The sequence below is a fragment of the Phyllopteryx taeniolatus genome, chromosome 8 (genome assembly GCF_024500385.1).
Source record: "Phyllopteryx taeniolatus isolate TA_2022b chromosome 8, UOR_Ptae_1.2, whole genome shotgun sequence".
Lineage (NCBI taxonomy): Eukaryota > Metazoa > Chordata > Actinopteri > Syngnathiformes > Syngnathidae > Phyllopteryx > Phyllopteryx taeniolatus.
This window is the reverse complement of record NC_084509.1, coordinates 5,900,368-5,906,367: the sequence shown is the minus strand read 5'-3', so window position 1 is coordinate 5,906,367 and position 6,000 is coordinate 5,900,368. Positions and strand designations below refer to the sequence as shown.

The 6,000-nt window shown below is 42.8% G+C and overlaps 1 long non-coding RNA gene across 1 annotated transcript in view; it reads left to right on the top strand.

Annotated features, from left to right (window-relative positions):
• The first annotated feature begins 350 nt into the window (after nucleotides 1-350).
• LOC133482347 (uncharacterized) overlaps nucleotides 351-6,000 on the top strand; it is a 48,574-nt gene continuing 42,924 nt past the window's right edge. Inside the window, exons 1-2 of the long non-coding RNA XR_009789759.1 lie at nucleotides 351-780; nucleotides 5,729-5,794. This is a non-coding gene — a long non-coding RNA (uncharacterized LOC133482347). The remainder of the gene's footprint in view (nucleotides 781-5,728; nucleotides 5,795-6,000) is intronic.

Below are 6,000 nucleotides of genomic sequence, written 5' to 3'. Positions count from 1 at the left end.
ATGTGCGCAACACACAACCCCATACATGAAGACTGGGCTGCATCTTTTTTTCAGGAACCTTTGAATGAGATACAACAGTTGGCAAAGGAGATGTTCCCTTCATTAGTTGGCCTACCAGAGACTACCAGCCACTTGGCACCCAAAAGCCAAGAGTTGTGCTGGAAAATGCAGTAATGTTACTGTACAGTGAAGGAATGATGGGGAATGGGAAAGAAATAGAAGATTTGGAAAGGATTTAGGCATGGAAAAGATTAGAAAACCATATCGGCCTTATCGTGCAGCCGCCACACTCGGGAGTTGAATGAAGCAGCTGTCAAATTTGAAACATACAAAAGCAGTAATCCTACAGTAAACAGAACGTTGGGTTTAAATGCAGCAAAATCCACAGAGACCGAGTAAGGCAGAGAGAGTGAGCGCAAGGGCAAATAATCTATCACTGTCTAAACAGGCTGTCTATGGAGCAAGGGTCTTTCAGTACATGTGGCTGACTGTTAATATGGATAGAGAAGTATCGGCCACATGGGAGGTGGGTGAAAGTGAGAGCATTGCGAAGATGCTGACAAAGTCCCCGACAGACCGTTTGGGGAGTGCTGGTGTGTTGTCGTGAAAGGATGCTTGGAGACAGTTGTACAAGGATCAACTGTAGAGATAAGGACCGCACTCACCCACTGCTTTGAACCTTGTACAGCTACTTTACCTTCTTTTCGACTTTTTCTAATCTGACTAAATGTGTGTGACAGGTGTGGAAAGAGGCAATACTCAGATGGATGAAGTTTGCAGGTAAGACACTATCGTTTTCTTTGAGAACTTTTCTGTAGCTTGAAACAGCCACAAGTGACCACTGAAAGATAAATATACAGATAGATAGATAGATAGATAGATAGATAGATAGATAGATAGATAGATAGATAGATAGATAGATAGATAGATAGATAGATAGATAGATAGATAGATAGATAGATAGATAGATAGATAGATAGATAGAGAAGTATGTAATATATTTGATTTTTAAGAATGAGTTCCCACTTGCCAGCACGGTGAACGACTGGTTAGCACATCTGCCTCACAGTTCTGGGGACCGGGGTTCAAATTCCGGCCCCGCCTGTGTGGAGTTTGCATGTTCTCCCCATGCCCGGATGGATTAAAAAAAATTAAAAAGATTTTAATGCATATCCATGGATTTAAAAACAAACTATGAACAATTACATTCAATATCATACTTTATATTTCTCACTCAGTGATATTAAGTTTTGGGGTGGGGAAACTATTTGATTCGTTGGTCATTCAAATTTCTATTAATTGGTTGTTGAGTCTGTCTCAACAACCATGTTTGCCAAGTAACAAAAAAACATCACTTTCATTTCAAAAGTGGCAGAGACAGGACAGAGGCCTAATCGGTTTGTTTCTCGTCAAAATGGTCTTTGTTAAAATTTTCCTCAGATTTTGAATTAGTGTACATCTGATCCAAGAGATCCAAGAGATGCAAAGAGTAACTGGTTGATGATTTTGCAAGTGTGTTTAATAACCTAACAGCACCCTTACAAACATATTGTTTACAAGAAGTGAGGCAATCATCATCACCGAACAGCCTAGCCTTGATGCAATATAGAGAGAATAATGAGCATTAAAGTACTTCAGTAAAAATGTGCAAAATAACTTGCTTCCTCGTAGGCCATCGCTTTGGCCATCCATTGTAAACATCCTCATCCACAGTTTTAATTTGTATTTTTACTAAAAAGTGGTTCCGTTAAGCATGCCAGAAAGAGAACACTACTATCTTGGAGAAACATACTTTGCTTTCAGCCACACTGTCTCCCCCCCTAAAACAGCATAGCCTACCAAATGTAGCATGCCTTACGCCACAGGCACCATATCCATATACACAATATTAATTTGTACTCAGATTTGGTGACCCTTTGAAGCAAGAGCTACCTCATGCTCATGGAAGGAGGAATTCAAGTGTTTAGGCCCATGCACCACAATCTGGGTTGACTGTGTATGTGTGCTCAAATGGCTCCAAAGCACTGTTTTTGAAAGACATATTTGTGGAACTAATGGGGATGTAGCTCACCGGTCTCAAAACAGCCCCAAGGAATTCTGCTGTGTAGTTGTTCCTGATTACTGAACAGGTCATTTATATATGCATACTCAGCAGCGCATTTGATACCCCTTTCGACTTCTGTTAGCCCGCTCGCTGTTTAAAGCGGATTTCTGCTATTTGGTATGCAACACGCAGGCTCTCCTTCCGGGCATCATCAGTGGAGGTTGAAGTCTGATGAGCAAAAAGAGAAGATGGAGAGGAGAGAGAGAGAAATAAAATGAAAGGGAAAAAATCTTCACACAGTGTAGCAGAAAAAGGCACATCATTTCTCAAATCTGTCCACGTTTTGACCAATGAGTTTTGATTTGATTAGCCACAGCTCAAAGGCTACAACTCTTTGGCCCCACATGGAAACAATTTGGCCATCTCCTGCTAAGGAGTTTCTGCCACCAAACTTTTCTTGGTAAACAACATTGCTCATGTGCTCTTCTTTTAAGACCCACCACAGTGAGCTTTTAGGCAGTACCTCAAATGAGGACTCTCATCCTCCTTTCTTTCCATACATAACTCCTCGCAGGAATAAAGCCAGTTGATTTGGCATCTCTTCACCAAGGACTTAATTACGTACTAAGTCATGGCTGGCACAGAATTCTCATCTCCTTCTGCTTGTGTTTGGCTGGTCTACTGCAGATTGAAGACTAAAGGAGGCAGTGCTGGGAACAGTTTGGACATGACTCTTAATGGCTTGCCTTATAAACTTTGATGGGAGGAAAACAGAGGTCAGTCCAATGTTGTTTTGTCGTTACGACATGGCACATAAGTCCAAAACAACACAGCATCATATAATTTACGGATGACATACGGAGTCCTCCTTGTGCTATTCCAAAATTCAAGGGAAGTGGTGAAATGAACGAGGAAGAGAGAGGAAAAAAAAGAAAGAAAGAAAGAAATGAGTTTTCCTCAAAGCAATCCCTTCTTTCTCCCTCTTCCCTGTTTCTGCTTTTATTGGTATTTTATTAGATGTGTCTTTGCCATGCAAAGTTATTGCGCTGGGACTCTCTTCAAGGTTTAAATCCCAGCAAAGCCTGTAATAATCTGTCATTTGAGGGAGATGCCCCCACTGACAAGGGCCTCCTAATCCACAGAGATCAATAGGCGACTGACTGGCTGGCTAGCTAGTCATCTCCCCAGTGCACCACTGTACACGTAAGACGCTCTCTAGTTTGGTCCCCCGTCTGCCATCAATCACATTCTCAAAGACTCAGCGGGCCATCACAAGGTTAATGAGTGGGATAATAGAGGGATATTAAAGTCAATATCTGATCTTTGAATGTGGGTCAGTAAGAGCAAATGGGAGAGGGGGGATCACTAACGCCAGTCAGTGTATTGAGAGCTAATAGGTAGGGAACCCCAAACACCATGAAACATTTAAAATGGAGCCCCGCTATTAGCGTTAGATAGGGATTGAGCCGGACCAAAAATTGCAAATTTCTGCAAATAATTGACACTCCCCTAATTTTGATTCTAATTGCTTCTAATTGTTTAAACCAAAACTATACCACAAACTCTGATCTCAAAATACATGCAAATGTTTACAAACATCTTCAAATATTGCTGTATCCTTTAAAAATACAGTTTTAAGCAGCTTACAGCTAAGCGCTCACATATATACTGTACTTGTATGTACACATCAACAATTCTGATGATGATGATGAATTGCTGTCGCGGTGCAGTTTGGTGTAATACAATGAACATTTAACTGCACAGCAAAGCCGAGTGCCGGTGTTCTGTGACTCTACAGTGGTTAGCGCTGACTACACGTAGTGACAAAAGGAACCAGTGGTCGTACATACGTCTAACCATCTTGTAATCACTGTTTTTGATGCTGTGCAGAGGCGGCAGAACAAGGGGGGGGCTGGGGCGAACCCCCACCCACCCCCAACACACAATCACACACACACACTTTTGTCTTTGTCTTTGCATTGATGTCTTTGTTGGAAGTGACCCCCCACTCCACTTGTTCCGCGATACCACCTTGCGCTTAAGAGTGTGCTGGCAGGTATGTTGGCAGCCCGTACTTTTAGCCTAGCATTTAGCTTACATGACTTTCAACTGGTATTGGCATGTGGGTTCAACCGCAGGGTTGGCTGGACAATGCAGGACTTTGACCTGGATTGAGAGTGAGTTTGGTGGGGTTAACAAATCCTATTCACTGTGGCGCTTCCTTCCTCTGTGCTTATAGACGTGCTCCTTAACCCTTTGGCCAGAACCGTCTTTATCATCCTTGACCAACCTGAAAAGGGGCATTTTCCATGTGCCCCCAGTGCCCCCCGGTTCCACCGCCTCAGCATACACCTTAGCCTGCCGTGAGAAACGTGACAAAAACATGACATAAAACGGCAAAATGTGTAGCAAACATAGCATAATGTGACAAAACTTGAAAGGACCGTGGAATGCTGGGGAATCCATGTTGCCCGTCCCATGATGGACTGCCTCCAAATTTAGTTATAGCCTATTACCTACCTGTACGGTCACGTTGATGCACTCAAGATGTTTTAGGTTTCTGTCTAGGTTTCGTATCTGTACTGTGACTGACCCAAGATAAACGGCAATCAAGGCCTGTCACGTTTGCCCATCACGTCCCCCCGCATTGTGTCATGTCCATTCCGTTCACGCATGTCACATACCACATGTTTATTACATAGATTATTAATCCCTGCCCACACAGCATGTGCAAGAAATGTGTAGACTTTTTCTCAGAGAAGGTCACGCTGATTAGGTCATTAGTCTTTATGTCTTCTGCTGTAGACCATGCTTTCCCTACAGTGTGCTCCACTGTCTTTGAACAATTTGAGTCTGTGTCTAAGTGGTGCAACACTTAAGACCTTGTTACTGTCCAGTTGGTATTCCATCCATCCATCCATTTTCTGAGCCGCTTCTCCTCACTAGGGTCGCGGGCGTGCTGGAGCCTATCCCAGCTGTCATCGGGCAGGAGGCGGGGTACACCCTGAACTGGTTGCCAGCCAATCGCAGGGCACACATAGAAACTAACAACCATTCGCACTCACAGTCATGCCTACGGGCAATTTAGAGTCTCCAATTAATGCATGTTTTTGGGATGTGGGAGGAAACCGGAGTGCCCGGAGAAAACCCATGCAGGCACGGGGAGAACATGCAAACTCCACACAGGCGGGGACGGGGATTGAACCCCACACCTCAGAACTGTGAGGCTGACGCTCTAACCAGTCGTCCACCGTGCCGCCCCAGTTGGTATTCTTCTCACTAAACTTTTAAAAATGTGTTGCACACTGTTGGCCCAGATTGAGAATTAGTAATTACTTGTCTGCATCAGATTGAGTCTCTGCTTTCAAACACATGGTAGACCCTGCTGTCCTTACCAATTATTCTAAGAGAAAGTGTTCTATGCACAGTTGTAGTGTTACTTAAATTTTAATAAAATTTTTGATATTTTTAAAACCACATTTTAGCAGTCAAACTGCTCTTTCAAATATTTCTCATCATCTTGTAATTGTTAATTCTGGTAAGTGCTGCCCTTGTGTTTTTAGGCATGATGGCTGCATTCAATATTATCCTACAAATCTATCTGTCATTAAAAGTAGGAAAATTATCTGGGCGATTTCATGTTTATCACTTGATGTTTGGATTACTGTAACTCCTTGTACTAAGGTCGTGACCAGACTTCCTTACATCGCCTCCAGCTGATGCAGAATGCACTTTCAAGCTTGCTAACAGGTAAGAAGCGGGTCAAACATATCACACTGGTGTTGGTCTCATTGCACCTGCTTCTTGTGTCTTTCAGGATCCAGTTTAAAATTGTATTTGTTTTTAAATATTTGGATGGTCTTGTTCCCTATTCCATAGCTGAGTTGTTGTCTTTGCACTCAACAGCCACAAATACAATGTTCACCGATCAACCCTACAATAATGTTTTGTGTTTA